Raw genomic sequence first — 23,317 nt, 5'->3', positions numbered from 1 at the left:
TGAACTTTAAAGTAGTTGTTTCCAATTCTATGAAGAAAGTCATTGGTAGCTTAATGGGGATGGCATTAAATCTATAAATAACCTTGGGCAGTATGGCCGTTTTCACGATATTGATTCTTCCTATCCATGAGCATGGTATGTTCTTCCATTTGTTTGTATCCTCTTTTATTTCACTGAGCAGTGGTTTGTAGTTCTCCTTGAAGAGGTCCTTCACATCCCTTGTAAGTTGGATTCCTAGGTATTTTATTCTATTTGAAGCAATTGTGAAAGGGAGTTCACTCATGATTTGGCTCTCTGTTTGTCGTTATTGGTGTATAAGAATGCTTGTGATTTTTGCACATTGATTTTGTATTCTGAGACTTGGATGAAGTTGCTTATCAGCTTAAGGAGATTTTGGGCTGAGATGATGGGGCTTTCTAAATATACAATCATGTCATCTGCAAACAGGGACAATTTGACTTCCTCTTTTCCTAATTGAATACCCTTTATTTCTCTCTCTTGCCTGATTGCCCTGGCCAGAACTTCCAACACTATGTTGAATAGGAGTGGTGAAAGGGGGCATCCCTGTCTTGTGCCAGTTTTCAAATGGAATGCTTCCAGTTTTTGCCCATTCAGTATGATATTGTCTGTGGGTTTGTCATAAATAGCTCTTATTTTGAGATACGTTCCATCAATACCAAATTTATTGAGGGTTTTTGGCATGAAGGTTGTGGAATTTTGTCAAAGGCCTTTTCTACATCTATTGAGATAATCATGTGGTTTTTGTCTTTGCTTCTGTTGATATGCAGGATTACATTTATTGATTTACGTATGTTGAACCAGCCTTGTATCCCAGGGATGAAGTCCACTTGATCATGGCAGATAAGCTTTTTGATGTGCTGCTGCATTCGGTTTGCCAGTATTTTACTGAGGGTTTTTGTATCGATATTCATCAGAGATTTTGGTCTAAAATTCTCTCTTTTTTTTGGTGTCTCTGCCAGGCTTTGGCATCAGGATGATGTTGGCCTCATAAAATGAGTTAGGGAGGATTCTCTCTTTTTCTATTGATTGGAATAGTTTCAGAAAGAACAGTACCAGCTCCTCCTTGTACCTCTGGTAGAATTTGGATGTGAATCCGTCTGGTCCTGGACTTTTTTTGGTTGGTAGGTTATTAATTATTGCCTCAATTTCAGAGCCTGTTATTGGTCTATTCAGGGATTCAACTTCTTCCTGGTTTAGTCTTGGGAGAGTATATGTATCCAGGAATTTATCCATTTCTTCTAGGTTTTCTAGTTTTTTTTTTTTGCATAGAGGTTATAGTATTCCCTGATGGTATTTTGTATTTCTGTGGGGTTGGTGGTGATATCCCCTTTATCATTTTTTATTGCATCTATTTGATTCTTCTCTCTTTTCTTCTTTATTAGTCTTGCTAGCAGTCTATCAATTTTGTTGACCTTTTCAATAAACCAGCTTCTGGATTCATTGATTTCTTGAAGGGTTTTTTGTGTCTCTATCTCCTTGAGTTCTGCTGTGATCTTAGTTATTTCTTGTCCTCTGCTAGCTTTTGAATGTGTTTGCTTTGCTTCTCTAGTTCTTTTAATTGTGATGTTAGGGTGTCAATTTTAGATCTTTCCTGCTTTCTCTTGTGGGCATTTAGTGCTTTAAATTTCCTTCTACACACTGTTTTAAATGTGTCCCAGAGATTCTGGCATGTTGTATCTTTGTTCTCATTTGTTTCAAAGAACATCTTTATTTCTGCCTTCATTTTGTTACATACCCAGTAGTCATTTAGGAGCAGGTTGTTCAGTTTCCATGTAGTTGAGTGGTTTTGAGTGAGTTTCTTAATCCTAGGTTCTAGTTTGATTGCACTGTGGTCTGAGAGACAGTTTGTTAAAATTTCTGTTCTTTTATATTCGCTGAGGAGTGCTTTACTTCCAACTATGTGGTCAATTTTGCAATAAGTGTGATGTGGTGATGGGAAGAATGTATATTCTGTTGATTTGGGGTGGAGAGTTCTGTAGATGTCTATTAGGTCTGCTTGGTGCAGAGCTGAGTTCAATTCCTGGATATCTTTGTTAACTTTCTGTCTCATTGATCTGTCTAATGTTGACAGTGGGGTGTTAAAGTCTCCCATTATTATTGTGTGGGAATCTAAGTCTCTTTGTAAGTCTCTATGGACTTGCTTTATGAATCTGGGTGCTGTTGTATTGGGTGCATATATATTCAGGATAGCTAGCTCTTCTTGTTGAATTGATCCCTTTACCATTATATAATGGCCTTCTTTGTCTCCTTTGATTTTTGTTGGTTTACAGTCTGTTTTATCAGACACTAGGATTGCAACCCCTGCCTTTTTTTGTTTTCCATTTGCTTTGTAAATCTTCCTCCATACCTTTATTTTGAACCTATGTGTGTCTCTGCATGTGAGATGGGTCTCCTGAATACAGCACACTGATGGGTCTTGACTCTTTATCCAAGTTGCCAGTCTATGTCTTTTAATTGAAACATTTAGCCATTTACATTTAAGGTTAATATTGTTATGTGTGAATTTGATCCTATCATTATGATGTTAGCTGGTTATTTTGCTCGTTAGTTGATGCAGTTTCTTTCTTGCCTCAATGGTCTTTACATTTTGGCATGTTTTTGCAGTGGCTGGTACCAGTTGTTCCTTTCCATGTTTAATGCTTCCTTCAGGAGCTCTTGTAGGGCAGGCACGGTGATGATAAAATGTCTCAGCATTTGCTTTTCTGTAAAGGATTTTATTTCTCCTTCACTTATGAAACTTAGTTTGGCTGGATATGAAATTCTGGGTTGAAAATTTTTCTCTTTAAGAATGTTGAATATTGGCCCCCACTCTCTTCTGACTTGTAGAGTTTCCACTGAGAGATCCACTGTTAGTCTGATGGGCTTCCCTTTTTGGATAACCTGACCTTTCTCTCTGGCTGCCCTTAACATTTTTTCCTTCATTTCAACTTTGGTGAATCTGACAATTATGTGTCTTGGAGTTGCTCTTCTCGAGGAGTATCTTAGTGGCATTCTCTGTATTTCCTGAATTTGAATGTTGGTCTGCCTTGGTGGGTTAGGGAAGTTCTCCTAGATAATACCCTGCAGGTTGTTTTCCAACTTGGTTCCATTCTCCCTGTCACTTTCAGGTACACCAGTCAGATGTAGATTTGGTCTTTTCACATAGTCCCATGTTTCCTGGAGGTTTTGTTCGTTTTCTTTTACTGTTTTTTCTCTAAACTTCTCTTTCCGCTTCATTTCATTCACTTGATCTTCAATCCATGATACCCTTTTTTCCAGTTCATCGAATCAGTTACTGAAGTTTGTGTATTTGTCACGTAATTCTTGTGCCATGGTTTTCAGCGCTTTCATGTCATTTAAGGACTTATATACATTGGTTATTCTAATTAGTCATTCGTCTAATCTTTTTTCAAGGTTTTTAGCTTCTTTGCAATGGGTTTGAACTTCCTCCTTTAGTTTAGAGAAGTTTGATCGTCTGAAGCCTTCTTCTCTCAACTCATCAAAGTCATTCTCTGTCCAGCTTTGTTCCGTTGCTGGTGAGGAGCTGCATTCCTTTGGACAGAGAGAGGTGCTCTGATTTTTAGAATTTTCAGCTTTTCTGCTCTGTTTATCCCCCATCTTTGTGGTTATATCTACATTTGGTCTTTGATGATGGTGATGTACAGATGGGGTTTTGGTGGGGATGTCCTTTCTGTTTGTTAGTTTTCCTTCTAACAGTCAGGACCCTCAGCTGCAGGTCTGTTGGAGTTTGCTGGAGGTCCACTCTAGACCCTGTGTGCCTGGGTATCAGCAGCAGAGGCTGCAGAAGAGTGAATATTGCTGGACAGCAATTGTGGCTGCCTGATCATTCCTCTGGAAGCTTCGTCTCAGAGGGTTACCTGGCCGTGTGAGGTGTCAGTCTGCCCCTACTTGGGGGTGCCTCCCAGTTAGGCTACTACTAGGGTGCCAGGGACCCACTTGAGGAGGCAGTCTGTCTGTTCTCAGATCTCAAACTCTTGCTGGGAGAACCACTACTCTCTTCAAAGAGACAGGGACACTTAAATGTCAGACAGGGACATTTAAGTCTGCAGAGGTTTCTGCTGCCTTTTGTTTGGCTATGCTCTGTCCCCAGAGGTGTAGTCTACAGAGGCAGGCAGGCCTCCTTGAGCTGCGGTGGGCTCCACCCAGTTCGAGCCTCCTGGCCACTTTGTTTACCTACTCAGGCCTCAGCAATGGTGGGCACCCCTCCTCCAGCCTCACTGCTGCCTTGCAGTTAAAGCTCTGACTGCTGTGCTAGCAATGAGGGAGACTCCGTGGGCACGGGACCCTCTGAGCCAGGTGGGGGATATAATCTCCTGGTGTGCCGTTTGCTAAGGCCCTTGGAAAAGCACAGTATTAGGGTGGGAGTGACCCGATTTTCCAGGTGCTGTGTGTCACTCTTTCCCTTGGCTAGTAAAGGGAATTCCCTTACCCCTTGTGCTTCCCAGGTGAGGTGATGCCTTGCCCTGCTTCGGCTCTTGCTTGGTGGGCTGCACTCACTGTCCTGCACCCACTGTCAGACGCGCCCCAGTGAGATGAACCCAGTACCTCAGTTGGAAATGCAGAAATCACCTGTCTTCTGTGTCACTCATGTTGGGAGCTGTAGCCTGGAGCTGTTCCTATTCGGCCATTTTGGCAAATACTCTCAGCATTCTTACATTGGACCTCCTTTCTGTTTATATTGATTCCTTGAATAACTTTATGCACCTGTAAATTTAAATATTATTTCTATGCTGATAACTAACTGCCAAATTTGTATCTCAAATTGTGCTTCTAATATTGAACATCAGTGGCATATTTATTGTATTTGCTTGGATGTCTAAAATGAACCTCTAGATTTAACAGGTTTTGAAACAAATACCTGATTTTCTCTCATAAAAGGATCTCTGTTTTTCTTATCTCAGGATATAACAACTCCATTCTTCTTCTTTCTGTGCACTAAAATGTTGGGAAAAATGCTTATCACTCTCTTTCTCTTAAATTTCACCACCAATTCTTCAGCAAATCTTATGAGTGTTACCTTAGAAATATATGCAGCATCTGATATGGTTTGGCTGTGTCCCCACCCAAATCTCATCTTGAATTTCCACATGTTGTGGGAGGGACCTGGTAGGATGTAATTGAATCGTGTGGCAAGTCTTTCCTATGCTGTTCTCATGATAGTGAGTAAGTTTCATGATATCTGATGGTTTTAAAAAGGAGAAGCTCTCCCTCTGCCTGCTGCCATCCGTGTAAAATGTGACTTGTTCCTCTTTGCCTTCCACCATGATTGTGAGGCTTCTCCAGTCACATGGAACTGTAAGTTCATTAAACCTCTTTCTTTTGTAAATTGCCCAGTCTTGACTAGGTCTTTATCAACAGCATGAAAACAGACTAATACAGTAAACTGGTACCAATAGAATGAGGCACTGTTGAAAAGATACCCAAAAATGTGGAAGTGACTTTGGAACTGGGCAACAGGCAGAGTTTGGAACAGTTTGGATGGCTCAGAAGAAGACAGAAAAATGTGGTGAAGTTTGAAACTTCCTAGAGACTTGTGAATGGCTTTGACAAAAATACTGATAGTAGGCTGGGTGCAGTGGCTCATGCCTGTAATCCCAGCACTTTGGGAGGCCAAGGTGGGTGGATCATGAGGTCAGGAGATCGAGACCATCCTGGCTAACATGGTGAAACCCCGTCTCTACTAAAAATACAAAAAAAATTAGCCAGGCATGGTGGCGGGCACCTATAGTCCCAGCTACATGGGAAGCTGAGGCTGGAGAATGGCCTGAACCCGGGAGGCGGGGTTTTCAGTGAGCCAAGATCGTGCCACTGCACTCCAGCCTGAGCAACAGAGTGAGACTCCGTCTCAAAAAAAAAAATGCTGATAGTAACATGAACAATAAGGTCCAGGCTGAGGTGTTCTCAGATGGAAATGAGGAATCTGTTGGGAACTGGAGCAAAAGTAACTCTTGCTAAGTTTTAGCAAAGAGACTGGTGGCATTTTGCCCCTGCCTAGAGATTAGTGAAACTTTGAACTTGAGAGAGATGATTTAGGGTATCTGGCAGAAGAAATTTCTTACCAACAAAGCATTCAAGAGGTGACTTGGGTGCTGTTAATAGCATTCTGTTTGAAAAAGGAAACAGAGCATAAAACTTAGAAAATTTGCAGCCTGATGATGCAGTCAAAAAGAAAAACCCATTTTCTGAGGAGAAATTCAAGCCAGCTCCAGAAATTTGCATAAATAACAAGGAGCAGGACGTTAATCCCCAAGACAATGGGGAAAATGTCCCCAGGACACGTCAGAGGTCTTCATGGCAGCCCCTTGCATCACAGACCTGGAAGCCTAGGAAGAAAAAATGGTTAGTGGGCCAGGCCCAGGGTCCTCATGCTGTGTGCATTCTACTGGACTTGGTGCCCTGCATCTCAGCCACTTCAGCCATTGCTAAAAGGGGCCAAGGTAAAGCTCAGCCCATGGCTTCAGAGGATGTAAGCACCAAACCTTGGCAGCTTCCATGTGGTGTTGGGCATGTGGGTGCACAGAAGTCAAAAACTGAGGTTTGGGAACCTCCGCCTAGATTTCAGAGGATGTATGGAAATGCCTGGAAGTTTAGGCAGAAGTTTGCTACAGCATCGGGGCCCTCATGGAGAAACTCTGATAGGGCAGTGGGGAAGGGGCATATGGGGTCAGAGCCCCCACACAGAGTCCCTACTGAGGCACCACCTAGTGGAGCTGTGAGAAGATGGCCACCATCCTGCAGACCCCAGAATGGTGGATCTACTGATAGCTTGCACCGTGAATCTGGAAAATCCACAGACACTCAACACCAGCCTGTGAAAGCAGCCAGGAGGGAGGCTGTAACCTGCAAAGCCAAAAGGGCAGAGCTACTCCAGACCATGAAAACCCACCTCCTGCATCAGCATGACCCATATGTGAGATATGAAGTCAAAGGAGATCATTTTGGAGCTTTAAGATTTGACTGCCCTGCGGGATTTTGGACTTGCATGGAGACTAGATCCCCTTTGTTTTGACCAATTTCTCCCACTTGAAACAACTGTATTTACCCAATGCCTATACTACATTGTATCTAGGAAGTAACTAACTTGCCTTTGATTTTACAGACTTATAGGTGGAAGGGACTTGCCTTGTCTCAAATGAGACTTTGGATTGTGGACTTCTGAGTTAATGCCGAAATGAGTTAAGACTTTCGGGGACTGTTGCGAAGGCATGATTAGTTTTGAAATGTGAGGACATGAGATTTGGGAGGGGCCAGGGTTGGAATGATATGGTTTGACTGTGTCCTCACCCAAATCTCATCTTGAATTCCTAGTTGTTGTGGGAGGGACCCAGTGAGAATTAATTGAGTCATGGGGGCAGATCTTTTGGGTGCTGTTCTTGGGACAGTGAAGAAGTCTCATGAGCTCTGATGGTTTTTAAAAGGGGAAACTCTCTTTTTGCCTGCTGCCATCCATGTAAGACATGATTTTCTCCTCCTTGCCTTCTGCCATGATTGTGAGGCTTCCATAGCCACGTGTAACTGTGAGTCCATTAAACCTCTTTCTTTTGTAAATTGCCCAGTCTCGGATATGTCTTTATCAGCAGCATGAAAACAGACCAACACAGCATCTTACCAGATACCTGCTGCTCCTGCCCTTGCCACCTCGGTCCAAACTGCTGTACCTCTTACTTAGATCACAGCGGTAGCCTCATAGAATATCTCCAAGCTTCTGCCATTACCTTCAAAAGTCCAATTTCCTCCCAGATGCCAGAGTGATCTAAAAAACAAACAAACAAGCAAACAAAAAACTTCAGATAATTTGTATGCACTTTTTTTTTTTTCTTCACTCTTCAGTAGTTTTTCTGCTGAGGTGGGAAAAAAAATCAAAAGCCCTTGTCATGTCCCATAAAGTGCTGTGTAATCTGGACAATTGATTCATCTGTAATTTTTACTACCAAGCATCTATCTCCCACTTGGATGCAACCACACTGGCCTCTTGCTGTTCCTCAGAGATACCAAGTACAACTTTTGTGTTTGCTGCTCTCTCTTCTACCCCATCATCTGTTTCCTTATAGACTCCTATCTTGCTTCTTCAGTACCTTAAGCTCAAATATCACCTTATAAGATTATGCCTTCCTGATCATCCTTTTTAAAGAGCACCAGATTACTTTTTATTTATCACCGTCAGCTTCTGAAATTAATGTTACTTTGTTTATTTTGTATCCATCCATCCATCCATCCATCCATCCATCCATCCATCCATCCATCCATATACATCCCTCTTCCAAGTAGAATGTAAGACCCTTGCGAACAAGAGCTTCATTGTTTTCTTTACTGTTGCATTCTCAGCACCTGGAATAGTGCTAGCATAGTGTACAATACAAACCTGTGGGACAAATGGATGGCAAATAATGGCCTTTGATCTCCCTCTATTCTACTGGCTTCTTGCTGAAAAATGTTTTTCTATAATCTACCCACAGTCTCTTTTGGATTTGCACGACTTACCCTTTACTCTTTACTTTAGTAAACCACCTACACTAAATCAATTTGGTCTGTCCTGAGGATAATTCCATGCTTAATCTATAGTACAAGATCTTTGTGACAACTACATTCTCTGATGCTCAAGAGCCTTTTATTGTCTTATTTGGGACTTGTGGTTTTGTTGAAGCTTATTGTGATTATCTGAAGTCTGATTGCCAGTTAAGACTAGAATTACTCTATGGATTTTATTGTTTAAAATACTAGAAATTTTAGCATAAAGACGTATTCAGGAAATTATGCTTGATGCATATTGGAATTTTATCCAGCTCCTTGGCATAATTCAGCCAAATAAAAGCAATGTAACTCTTCTTTCTTTTATGTTAATAATCTGTTTACATAAAACTTAGTGAAGTGGCATTGAAATATATTAAATAGAGATAAATGAAAGTGAGTACACTAGCATAATGGGTACAAATATGTTTTATCAAATGTCACACTGGAAAGAGGAGGGATAGCGGAGAGAGCAGAAATTTCTGAAGCAGAAGAAATTAAAAGGAAAATTGAAACAGACATTCATTTTCATTTTTATGTTGATGAATGGTGAACATTATATAAATGGAACTAAATAAAATAAATGCAATAATACACAGTATTGTAATACCAGTTTTAATACCTCATATTTATTATTGGGGTAACTGAATATATTAAAATCTCTTCACTGTGAAGATTTTCAGAGTCTGGCTTACATGCACATTAAAGGTAACATAAACTTGAATATCTTTTTTTTCAGTAATAACATAAAAGTAAAATAAATTTGTAGAATTTTATTGCAGCTCATGAGTATTGTTTTCTGTCTGAAAGCATCTTCAACATATTCTAAGGAAAATAAGGTCATAAAATAGGTGAAACAAATATAGAAAAGTCAAGTAATTTGAATGAAAATCAATCACTGTATGGAAAATTGAATTGGTTGGGAACTGCTTAAACATATTAAATAACTGGATATTCACTAGATGCTGGAATGTTAGGAGATCTCGTCAAATGATAGCCTTTACTTATACTTACTATTTTCTCTATACTTTAGTCAAACCAAAGCCAAACTTTCCAACCAAACAGGAAAACAAGGAAAGAACTCTACTAGGTTTTTCTGTTTTGTTTCGGTTAATTTTTATTTTAATAATGAAATAACTTCTTGGCACACTTAAGTGTCCAAGTGGGTCAGACAGCTGAGCTTGCTTTCCCCAGCCATATATATTCTCCAATTAGTCCCTATTAACAGAATCCTGATTTTATTCAGGAGACAATGTATATCAATTTAAAATCTACATGTCCTGGCTTTCTTATTGCTAGGTCTGGCAACACTAGACACAGACATAAAAGATTTGAGCAGTTAAAATTAATTGTTATTTTATAAACCAAATCAGTTAAGAATAAATTAAATCTATTAAAGAACTAAATTATCAGACTTTGGCATCTAGTCAGCATAATGTGTGGGGGTGTAGAAAATTTTGGTTGATATGTTTTATGTACCTCTCTCTCTTTCTCTCACTATAGATATATATATATATGCCAATACAATAGGGGTAATCTTATAATGAAATTCATATCTTGCCTTCTTTTAAACTCAATATTGCTTTAAGTATTTTACATAACACTCAATATTTGTTAGATTATTTTATAATTGGCTATGTACTAATTCCACTTTACAAATGATACATAATTAATTTAGCTGTATCCATATTATTTGGCATTTCCCCTCATGTTTACTATTATAACTAAAACTGTGATTGATATTGTCATTAATAAGTCTAAATCTAAATGAACAAATCTAGATATCACTAAGTTGTTTCTTAAGCGATTAATCAGTTTGGAATGTTATGTTAAAAGGTAGGAATGCCTCTAAAAGTTTGATTCTAATTACCAAGTATCTCTGTAAAGGAAGTAATGGTTTACCTTACCCTCAGAAATATTTAAGCATCTTTCACCACAATATTACAGGCAATGAGTAACATTTTCATCCATTTTCAATGCGATAGTTTTAATGTCCACCCTAGGATTACTAGTGAAGTTGATTATTTTTTCAGGATTATGTATGTTTACATTTTTTGAATTCTTTTGCTCAGATGATGTTACATTTTCCTAGTTGTGCTTGTCTTTGTCTTACTGATTTCTATATTAAGCTTTTTAATCCTTTATATGCATGTGCTCATTACAAATATTTTTAAGTTAATTACATGCCTTTCTTACGTTTATTGGTTCTTTTAGGGGTCAGAAATAGTAAAAATTATTAGTCTTCTCATTTATGATTCCTTTAATCATTTCAAGTCTATTCTTTCTTTCATCTTTTAAATGATTTCACGTAGCTAGTTTGCTTTCTAGAATTTATTTAGGTTTAAGTGTTCAGAGGAAAATTCACATTTCTTTTCATTTCTAAATGACTAAATAATTATCTTATGATAGTTAATTCTCCTCCTTTTCTAATATGTGATGGCATTGTTATTTTATTTAAAATTATTTTCTATAACAATATCTGATTACAGGATTTATTTTCTTTTCCAGTATCCGTCAGTTTTTCATCTAGTACTATATTTCTTTGATTACTGTAGCTTCATGGTTTTAATATTACCTATAGCAAGTCCTCTGTTATTTTTCAAAATGTTTTTGACACTCTAAGATATTGTTAGATATATCCTAGTTTTATTCTGTAAACTTAAAACTTATACAAAACAGGGTGTTCATTGGAATTACCTATAAATCTATACATTCGTTTTAGGAGACAATGTTTTTCTAGTATTCTGTTTTCACATTTAGAATAGTGATTGGTCTTTTTATGTATTCAGAGCTTCTTTTATGTCTATATCTGTTAGAAACCTTGCAGGAGACAGTCACCCAAAGGGTGATTGAAGAGACTGTGATGAAGGGAATATCTGCAAAGATATGAAAGTGCTGGTGAAGTACTTGATGATAGTAACATTAGGGAGCCATTATCAGAGTAAGGAGGGACCATAGGTACTAACACCCTGTGAAACTTCTACCTGGAAAGAAGTCCATCTGACAGAAGTCTTGATCTTCAGTAGAAAAATTCAACCACTACTAACTCCCAAGCCTGCAGAGAGAAAGAATAGGGGTAAGAAATACCTTGAGTTTTCTCTCTGATCATCCTTCCATGTTTTGCTTTCCATTGACTGAAACGAGAAGGCAAGAGAACCAGTATGGTGTGGTCTATTACAGTTTAACTTCTGGGTGACAAACCAAGTAGGAAAAGAATGGAGAGCCAATTGGAGAGTACCTAGAATCATGTCTGTGCCAGTTCAATTTTTGGTTTCCTTCTTATAGGTCCTTTACCTTTATTGTTGAAAATCTAAGTATGCCTTTTCTGGTTGCTATATTGGTCTGGGTTTCTGCAGGAATCATTTGGCACACCCAGCTAAAATTTTTTTAGCAAGGCTTTTGATGAAGGGACAGTTTATAGGAGTGTGGTTATAACATGTTTGTTAACAAGGACAAGATACTGTGTGTTGAGGTATCCATGGAAATAGCAAGAGTAGGGAGTTGCTGTCTCCCTGAAGTCAGAAGTAGAAAAAAGAGACACAGTGTAAATATCGCCTGTTTCAAAGCTTAAGTATCTTCAACTGAAACTAGAAGTGATATTGTGAACATCATTTATGAATTGAGATGTCAAAAATGATAATTTTTAAATTAACATTTTAAACTATTTTTTAATATCCAAGTGCCTTTTTCTATTAATAATTTAAAGAGATTCTTTCCAAGCGATTCACATAAAATATAATCTAATGGTAGTGTCTACAAAAGGGGTAACATGTACTTTATTTATGATTGATAGAAGGAAAATGATGAACAATCTTTCAAACACTTAAATCTTTTAAAGTATATTTTAGAAGAAACTTCTAAATATTCCCTAGGTTTCACTGTTTCTTTTTTAAATTTAGAAACTAGAACCCCTCTGCTTTTTTAGCAGGGTATATCCTCCAACTAGAGACTAGATTTCTCTGCCTTCCTTTGTAACTAAGTGTGACAATGTAACTAAATTCTTGTCTTGGAAGCGGGACTTCTGGGTCAGCTTCTTATATGACCACACTTATAATTGAGTGTGAATTTCCCTTTTTCCCTTTCCCATTTCCTGCAGACAGGAGTGTGCATGCACTACTGGTTGGCTATGTTTGACCATGCAGATAAGAGCAAAGCCTAGGGGATGGGACAGCTGCAGAATAAAGCTGTGTTCATCCAGGTTCCCCTAAAACCAGACACCAAGGTCAAATTAGATATGCAAGAGATGTATTAGAGGGAACATTTCCAAAGGATAAAGGTGAAGAAATGGGAGTAGGTAAGAAGAGCTTTCAAAGGGCAATGCAATTCTGTCACTGTGAAAGGAGGGAGAGAAAGAAGGAGAGTTGGGTAGCAAGGGTGAGACTCTCATCTGACAGACAGCAGCACATTATTCTCTAATAGAAAGTTTTGGAGAGGCTGATAGGGACTCCCCTTACTAATGTTGCCTGTTAGAACTTACTCTGTAGAAAGGCTTTATATTAGTACCTCCAATGTAAATAGTCATTGACTGATGGCATCCTGAGTTTGCACGGCCTCAGTGGTAGTGGATCCAGAGAGATGATAACTGTAGCTGTTGGTCATATACTACTGCAGGATATCTGGGTAGTACAATTGCATGGCCACTATAAAAAAGAATTTTGGAACCATGGACTAACTGAAGGCACAGTGACACTCTCCTGTCCTGAACAATGTTTCTCCTTGTTCTTTTAAAAGTAATAAACTTCTACCTTTTTATAACCAGTGTACCTTAGGGACTTTTTGTTACAGCAGCTTTCTCTGTGCTCTAGTAAGTGTATCTACTATACTTAATTTGTGAAATAGAAATAGTTCCTTGCCCTCATATTCCTTAAATTGTAAAAATCAGCTTTGTTCTTTACTAAAAATGTGATTTTGTCCAATTTTGAGAAGAATTTAGGTAATGTGTAACATTATCACATGAAAATATTCATTTTAAGAGCTTTGTTGGTAAGTTTTAATAGTTACTTGTATTGTACACATGTATTTGTTGCTTATGTAGCATCTAAGCCCCTCTCCACCAACAAATAACACTTAGATCTTCCTTTGCGTGATAGCGGAAATTGATCAAAGCTAGAGATGTCTAGAACACACACACACACACACACTTTTAAAGTATGAGTCTCTGAACATTTAAAATATTTTATATAAAATATAAAATATATTTAAAATAGATAAAATATTTTAAATGTTCAGAGACTCAAACTTTAAAAGTAAAATGGGGCAGGGCGCGGTGGCTCACGCTTGTAATCCCAGCACTTTGGGAGGCTGAGGTGGGCGGATCAGGAGGTCAGGAGATCAACACCATCCTGTCTAACACGATGAAACCACATCTCTACTAAAAAAAATACAAAAAAGAAAAAAATTAGCTGGGTGTGGTGGTGGGTGCCTGTAGTCCCAGCTACTCGGGAGGCTGAGGCAGGAGAATGGCATGAACCTGGCCAGGGAGGCAGAACTTGCAGTGAGCTGAGATCGCGCCACTGCACTCCAGCCTGGGCAACAGAGCGAGACTCCGTCTCAAAAAAAAAAAAAAAGAAAAAAGAAAAAAGGTAAAATGAAACATAAAATTAAATTTATGTTTTATTAAGTACAGTAAATCCAAAATATTATCATTCCAGCATGTAACCAATGTAAAAATATTAATAAATAGTTTACGTACTTTTTTGGTACTAAGTCTTTAAAATCTGGTGTATATTTTACACTTATAGCACACTTCAATTTGGATACTAACTTTTCATTCGTAATACTTTGCGTTTAGAGATTATAAGGTGTATAGTTGAGTGTAAATTCACATACTCAGGTTGTTCCAAATATACTTAAAATATACAGAATTAAATGCAAGTTTTTAAATTAAAATAAAAATTAATTAAAAGTAAATAAAAACAAAGACATTTTGGTTCCTCAGTCAGATTTGCTTAATAGCCACAGTGGTTAGTGACTTCCATATTGAAAAGCAAAGATACATTAAATCAGTTAGGCCAGTCTCCTCTCCTTTGCCTTAGTGGTTGTTTTGAGGCAGAAACCCAGGCTTAAGACAACCAATGTGTGGCATTCCTTTTGCCATGGCATTATTTTACGGTTATCCCTCAAAGTTGAATGCAGGGTTTGTCCTCTAGTTGGGAATAATATAGTCCCAGTAGTTGCAGCTACTCAATTCTGCCTGCCACTCTAGCATGGAAGCAGTCACAGATGATACATACATAAATGGGTATGGCTGTGTTCCAACAGAACTAGGTTTATGAATATTAGAAATTTGAATGTTATACAATTATGAGATGCCACAAAATATTACTCTCCTTGTGATTTTTTTTTCTCAACCGTTTAAAAACGTAAAAATCATTCTTAGCTCATGGACTGTAAGAAAACAGGCAGTGAATCCACTTTGACTTGCAAGTCTGATTTGCAGACCTCTGCCCATTGCCTCGGATAGGAAAACGAAGCGATGTCTTGCAAGCATAAGAAGACATCATGAGGATGAAGCCAACATTCAGAAATGGACCAAAATGAGGCAGACCTGCAGACAAAGGGACTGGGGACTTAGAACTTTTTTTTTTTTTTTTTGGACGGAGCTTCGCTCTTGTTGCCCAGGCTGGAGTGCAAAAATGGCGTGATCACTGCTCACCGCAACCTCCGCCTCCGGGTTCAAGTGATTCTCCAGCCTCAGCCTCCCGAGTAGCTGGGACTACAGGCATCAGCCACCATGCCCAGCTAATTTTTTTGTATTTTTAGTAGAGACGGAGTTTCTCCATGTTAGTCAGGCTGCTCTCAAACCCCCAACGTTAGGAGATCCGCCCGCCTCGGCCTTGCAAACTGCTGGGATTACGGGCGTGAGTCTCTGTGCCTGGCCGGAGCCTTTTTCGAACCATGCCTGAAGACCTTTTTTTTTTTTGTCCCTTTTCTTCTCAGTTACATTAATCAATGAACACTCTTTATGGCTTAAGCCAGTTTAATTTGGATTTTCTATGACCTGTAATGTAAGTTTTCCTATCTTATACATATATAACAATGTCTTCTTTTACTTTTTTGTGAAGTTCTATAACAGGACTTCTTATCGTACTTAATGAATTTAATATTACTTAATGTACTTACTCTTCTAAAAGTTCTATAGTGCCTCCAAACTACTCAGCGATATGGTAGCATATGCATATGTATGATGTATACTATCGTATATAATGTATGACATATCGTTTACTGTTCTGAGAGTGAAGACAAGTGAAATATTGATGAGTTTAGCCACTGACTGAATTTTCTTAAAATTAACTTTTAAGTTTTAATTAATTTTATATCAAAATTTATACTATTTAATTAAAAGTAATTTTGAAAATTCACAGAGAAATAAATTGAGACTCAGAAGTTAAGTAAATTGCTGAGATTATAGTGCTTTAAATGGCTGATTTGGGTTTTGAACCCCATCTGCTTGGCCCTGAAGCTTGGACTCATTTTAATATACTATGCTACCACATAAATGAGTAAGTTCTGAGATGGATCTAAACCTTTTATTTTTAATTTAGTAATTTACTACAGTAATACAAAAATGAATTACTGGATTCAAATTCAAGATAGTAAAGAATAAATTCTACTTCAAACCAAACTGATAAATTTAGCGTAAAGAATTATGTGCAGAACTATTGTTCAAAAGGTCAGAGGAAATTGAAAAATTGTCAAGATACATGTTAAAAATTTATTAGAATATTGATAACTTTCTCTCTTACCAATGCTTATCAAAATTAAAGCAGTATATTAATTTCCAAAGTTTTCTATCAAATTTTACATGGGTTGAATGAGTCAAAGTGATCTAATCAACATTTGCATAAATTTCACTCTATACACATTGTTCCTTGTGTATTCTGAACAATTTAATAAATAGATCAAACAGCTAACAAATGTGATTTGGGGACTTCTTGAGGTGCAGATTATTGATAGCATACAACATCAATAGAATGAATACATGCCACTTTCTCCTCACTCCGTTTCAATTCTTTAATAGGTGTAGCAGCGATCAATACAACAAGACTCAGCACTTCTCCATCAACTTTGTATTTGGTAAAAACATTGAAAAATAATACCTCTTTCCTCTCTAATATAGAAAAATATATAATACAAAAGGATACCCATTGCAATCATTCTGCATATGCAATATGCTTTACATTTTAATAAAATTTTTGATAAAAACTGTAAGTATCTTTTTTTGAGATTTATTTAGTTGGGCAATATTGTTGCTCTTCTTTGCTGGTTGAAAATAAAGTGACTTCTACTCTCATGATGTATTTCGCATAGTACTAAATATTTTTGTCTTCATTTGAACACTAGCCATAGAATGAATACTCAAAGTCATGTAATCTGTAATATAATGCCAATATATTTCTCTATCTTCTAATTTGAAATAGCATTCTATAGTTTTATAATAGAACTTTGTATTCACTGACTATCTGAATTTTCATAGCCAACAACACTGAAATTAAGATTACGTCTGTTTTTTTGGTAGCAGAACTCATCATCTAATTTAGTTGTAACAGATGTCTTATATCTAGATACACACTCATTGAATCTTTAACCATAATCCTACAAAGAGTAACCCTGACTCTCTTTGATGGCTAAACTTAAGGAAGATTTTTATTATGTTAACATGATTTATCAATTAAGGTAATGTGTATCATTATTAGTAAAGTCTGGTCAACATTCCACCCAGTTCACATACAGAAACTTAATTTCAATTAAAAACCTTATTTCGTGTTATATAGCCAATTAACATATTGCATTTCTCAATTTTTAACTAGTTCCAAATTGTCAGAGTTCAAGTTATACCCCAAACTGATTTCCGGACTATACTAATATACAGTATACAGCAGGAGACTGTGGCCCAGAATTCTATATATGAATACAGGCCAGCCAGATGCTACTTTATGTTTTCAACAACATAAATGCATGTTTTAAATGTACTTCTATTTACAAATTTTATTTCCTTACCAGAATAAAGAAATAAAAATAATTCCCTGAATTCTGAGACCATTAAACCATTAAAATAAAATTTGTATCTTGAAGGGAGTTACACTCATTCATTGTTCATTTGCTCCATAGTTCAATGAATGATCTAAATAATACTGTAAAATTAAATTTTTATTTAGTGCTGATGAAATATTTATTTATTAAAAATGTAGTCATCTGCAATCAAATTTTTACTTCAGTCTCTATATTTGGAATCTGCTGATAGTTACTGGAAGCTGTTTGGGGATTGGAACACTCAGCACTATTGTATTGTGATCAATAATTAAATTTAGTGCTGACATGCATCTAGTTTATGCAGCCGTCTCTGACAATCCCATCTTGCAAAATTAATCCTTTCCAATTTATTTAATAGAGGACATGAACAATAAAATAATTCAGATGAGTACCAATGCAGGATTATTTCTGGTCAATATTACTTTATTATAAATTGGGTCCACATACTCATTAGTAAATTAACTGTCAAATCTGAAAACAGCCTTTTTTTGTTTAAAGGTAATTATTGGTACTGAAGACAAGAAGGCACTTAACCTTGCTGTACAGTTGTCCTTACCACAGTGTTTTTTTATTCCAGGCTATAACTAACCCATCAAAGCTGCAGAGGGAAAATAATTAGTGATATTAAAAGGATAAATTTTAACTATTACAAAGCCATAACTGTTTAAATACAGAGAGTATAACTAAATAATGGCAGAGTTTTATAATTACATTTAAAGTCTGAGTTCATTTTAGAAATATTCTATCTTTTGCCAACTGAAAAATCTACTGGAAAGAAAAGAAACACTGATGTAGAAAGAATTCTATTTGAGACGCATAGGTTAAAAGTGGCAAGGTTTTTTCTTTTTTTTTTTTTTAAATAGGAAATGTTATCAAAATTGCTTCCGGTTTTCAGTGAGATTTGACAATTTGGAAGTTCTTTAGAAAAAGCTGTCTTTAGAAAAATAAAGTCTCTCTCATATAAGATGTTTTGTCACAGTTTGTAAATTTTTTTCACCATATTAATTAACCAGTTCAGTCACTGCTTGAATCCATGAAATTATTGTAAAGAGGTACTTTACACAGATACATTAAACAATTCATTTTTAAACTCTGCTTTATTATTTGCACAGAAAGTTAGAAGTGTCTTGAATAGACATAATCCTATTATATCAATGCAGGGAAGTAGAATTAATGCGATTATATTTTTAAATAATCATCTTCAAACAGACTTACAAATGTAAAGCATATTGCATATGCAGAATGATTGCAATGGGTATCCTTTTGTATTATATATTTTTCTATATTAGAGAGGAAAGAGTTATTATTTTTCAATGTTTTTACCAAATACAAAGTTGATGGAGAAGTGCTGAGTCTTGTTGTATTGATCGCTGCTACACCTATTAAAGAATTGAAACGGAGTGAGGAGAAAGTGGCATGTATTCATTCTATTGATGTTGTATGCTATCAATAATCTGCACCTCAAGAAGTCCCCAAATCACATTTGTTAGCTGTTTGATCTATTTATTAAATTGTTCAGAATACACAAGGAACACCAACATATTATTTGTATCTTGAAAATATACTACACCTACATTTTAATCACTGAGCTTGTATTCAGACTAGAGGGACCATGAACTAGATGATAAATAATGAAAATTCATCTTGTTAATAATACACTATTGACTGAAACAAAATGACTCTAGTTTATTCAGCTCACTCACAGATTCTCAGAAATAGGATAGAAAATATATAAACTCCCAGAGAAATGTCTTGGAGTTATCAAAAGTGTTTACATAACTGATGGTTTAAGATATTTTCATAATTTTGCTAATGAATGTGGTGGCTACATAGGTGAAGTTTTTGTGATATATCATCATTTTATCACTGTGGCCTATACAAAACATTGGAAAATTTTGTTTCATTTATACTTGTGTAGTTTATGATGCAGATCTGAGAGTCCTTCTTTTTCCAAGCTCAGACGCTCTTGTCACTATTACGGAATGGTGGCTGGAAAGGGAGAGAGAGAACCAAAGTGCTCACTCATACTTCAAAACGTCATGCAGACCGTGGCTGTTTGTACTGTTACATGTTCTTTATCTTCTTTATTTCTCTGTGTTGACTGTGTGCCAGCTTACAGTAAACCTCCCCACTTTAGACTCTTGTTTTCACTATAATTTCTAACATCATTTCAGATCATTCTTTTACAAGCATGATAAAAAAATCATCTACTTAACAGGCTTAAAATAATTGTCACTATTTATTTGTGATATTTACTCAATCGCTATTAGCACAATTAGCATTGCAATATTTATTAAATAGTGTCTTGCTAATGACAATCTTAATGCAGTTCTCAAAAGTTAAATACGGTCTTGGAGTTATCAAAATTTACCACTTAAAAGGCCAAGGTGCATAAATGGTATAAAAGGCTTATACCATTGCAATTTGCTGAGAGTAGGTATAAGAGGAAGGCCTATAACAGACTTCATGCTGTCTTCATGGTTTAGTATTTCCATTCGGCATGGTTGTAGACAACTGTGTATAAAGCAGTATCTCTGTTCAGCCTGGAGCTGCGGATCCCCCTGGTAATATTGGAGAATGCAAGTGGTGTTTGCCCCGTAAGCTATGTTGACGGCCTTCTTCACTGACTGTGTTTCACTTGCAGCATTTCAGGGTAATAAGAATCAGTTGTGTGTAAACAAATCAAGAAAGTCAAGCATGTTTAGGGACAGACTTGTTAATGTCATAAAACCAAAGCTACGTACAGGCAAAGGGTATAATGAGGTTTTGTAAATTTCAAGTATCATTTATAAAGCTGTGCAACTAGAGTTTGAATGCTGAGTGGAAACATCAAATGGCAGTAGGAGATGAAACATGTCATTCGCTTTGTTTGAAACTGCAATTATTCCCAAAAGGCAAAGTCCCTATAAGAAGGACCGATTCCAGGTTTCATTCTTGCCCTTCCTCTCTCCACCAGCACCTCCTCTAACTCTGCAAGTGTACTTGACTGCCTCACTGTCTCTGTATCACACCAGGCTTGCTTCTACCTCAGGGTCAAGCACAGACAGAGTTACTCCTTAACCTTCCACAAGTCCTTGCTTTGATCAGCCGAATTCTGTTCTATTTTTTTCTTTATAGCTCCTTTTATATAAAATATAGCTATATGTAATATATTTTACATACAATGTAATAGATGTAATTGATGTATTTGTATCACATATAGCTCTGTAATATCTGGGATCTCTCCAGTGGTGTGCTGGTAAATGTTTAACAATCAGCTCTCTGGGGGAAGAAAACCCTGATTGGTAGTATAGGCCAGTTTCTGTGATATAATTGCTCCTATCATGCCCACTTCAAGCTACCAGATTTGAACAGTAAGATGGAAAGATTCCTGAAGATGTAAAAATAAGCTCTCAAAGCTAGTAAAGCTGGCTTCGATGTACTAATATATTTGAGGCTGTCTTGCTCTTGGATCTATCCTTAGTAATAGAACAGTGCCTACCACTTAATAAGTATTTAATAAATACTGAATAATTGAATAGAATCTAGGAGGTGATCTAATTGTGATCAGTCTAAAAACATAAACCTCACCATGATAGTTCTGGGCTTAAAATTCTTCAAAATATAAGATGTAGGACCCTAAGCAAGTTGTATAGAGCCTACCAAGATTAGTATGCTGCCTACTTCTAAAGCCTAGATTTTTACCACAAGGTCCAGCATTGTATTTTGTAATATTGCTAAAGAGAAAACCGTGGCCATTCCCTGTCTATTTCACCAGGCTTCATTCCTCTGCAGTTTTGCAGATGCTTCTCCCATGAGCCTGAAACATCTTCCCCATATCATCTGCCTGGTAAACAACTCAAATTCTTGCAAATATCACATATATGAGAATCACATTCTCGGTAAAGTTCTCTGAGAATACTCTTGAATACTCTTCTATTTATTCTTGGATTTTTTTTTTTTTTAATGAAGGTCTCATGCTGTTACCCAGGCTGGCAGTCTGGAATGCAGTGGCATAATTATGGCTTACTTCAGCCTCAGCCTCCTGGGTTCAAGTGATCCTCCCACCTCAGCCTCCCGAGTAGCTGGGACTACAGGCATGCACCACCACACCTGGCTCATTTTTGTAATTTTTGTAGAGATGTGGGCTCACTATGTTGCCCAGGCTGTTCTAGAACTCCTGGGCTCAAGTAATCTGCCTGCCTTGGCCTTCCAAAGCCCTGGGATTACAGGCAGAAGCTACTATGCCCAGCCTCTTCCTCTTCTTTTCAATGTGCATAGACAGAGTCAAACTTACTTTCTCTTCAGTTTTACATCCGTTCTTTATATATACTTCTCTCTCACAGTTCCTAGTCAGTTCTCAGGGATTCCCTTACTCTCCTTTGCACAGATATTGTTCCTTTCTTATATGTGGTTTTGTTGTAATTTTCATTTTGCACTTTTAAAATGTTCACATTACAAAAGTAACACATGGTCTTTTTTAAAAAGTACAAAGAAGGCCAGGCGCCGTGGCTCATGCCTGTAATCCCAGCACTTTGGGAGGCCGAGGTGGGCTGATCACAAGGTCGGGAGTTGGAGACCAGCCTGGCCAATATGTAAAACCCCGTCTCTACTAAAAATACAAAAATTAGCCAGGCGTGGTGGCAGGTGCCTATAGTACCAGCTACTTGGGAGGCCGAGGCAGGAGAATGGCTTGAACCCAGGAGGTGGAGGTTGCAGTGATCCGATATCGTGCCGCTGCACTCCAGCCTGGGTGACAGAGCGAGAATCCATCTAAAAAAGAAAAAAAAAGTACAAAGAAAATAGAAACATATAAAACATATATAAATTAAAAAGTAGAAGTTTCCTTTAACTCCTATATACATCCACATGCAATGTTAATGACTATCAAACAATTTGGTATTTGGACCATATCTCAAATAACCTAGAAATGATCTTACATTATAATTCTATAAATATTTATCTATATCTATCACTGGTCTGTGAGCATCTGAAGAATAGGCTGTTTTTGCAGCCCCTAACACAGTGCTTGGCACAGGAAAGTCAAAATAAATGCTTGGTAATGAGACCAGAGCATCCATGCTTGTTAAGCCTGCAGCCGCAGCAAAAAGAGTCAGACTGTTGATGTGTGGAGGTTATTCTGGAACTATTGTAGAGTGACCTTCAGTAGCCAGTCTTCATTTTCTTCCAGACCATAAAAGATACAGCTATAATAATACCGGCTTTTAACTGTCTTTTAGGCTCTCATTAGAGGGGATCTTGTCTGAGAACAGTTTTTAAGTGTCGCTGATAAAGTGGGTTCAGAATCCGGATGTGAAGTCTATAATGCATTGCATGTATGTGATCTTACACTTGCTAAAATGTTTATGGAGGGTTGCTGGATGAAGGTACCTCATTACACAGAAACTCTGTGTATCACAATTACTGGCTGCATAATATATAAATGAAATAAGCAATAAGATATACATAATCTGAAGACTCAATTCACAGAATTTAACGTCTCTGAAAAAAAAAAAAAAAAAAAAAAGAAGCTTAATTTGGAGCAGAATGGCTGGATTAGAATCAGTTTTAATCCTTAGTAGGCATCTGAATTTCAGCAGATCCTTTGTCTCCCCGAGCCGCAGATTCTTGGCTTTGTAAAGATAGTAATAATACCTGCCGTAAACTTAAAAGTATTATTCCTTTAGGACTATTTTTAACACGTTCTACATGCTAGTTGCTGTCCTCAGCTTCCTTCCTTCCTTCCTTCCTTCCTTCCTTCCTTCCTTCCTTCCTT

This window comes from Piliocolobus tephrosceles, chromosome 11, assembly GCF_002776525.5.
Source record: "Piliocolobus tephrosceles isolate RC106 chromosome 11, ASM277652v3, whole genome shotgun sequence".
Classification (NCBI taxonomy): domain Eukaryota; kingdom Metazoa; phylum Chordata; class Mammalia; order Primates; family Cercopithecidae; genus Piliocolobus; species Piliocolobus tephrosceles.
This window is presented reverse-complemented; position numbering follows the sequence as displayed.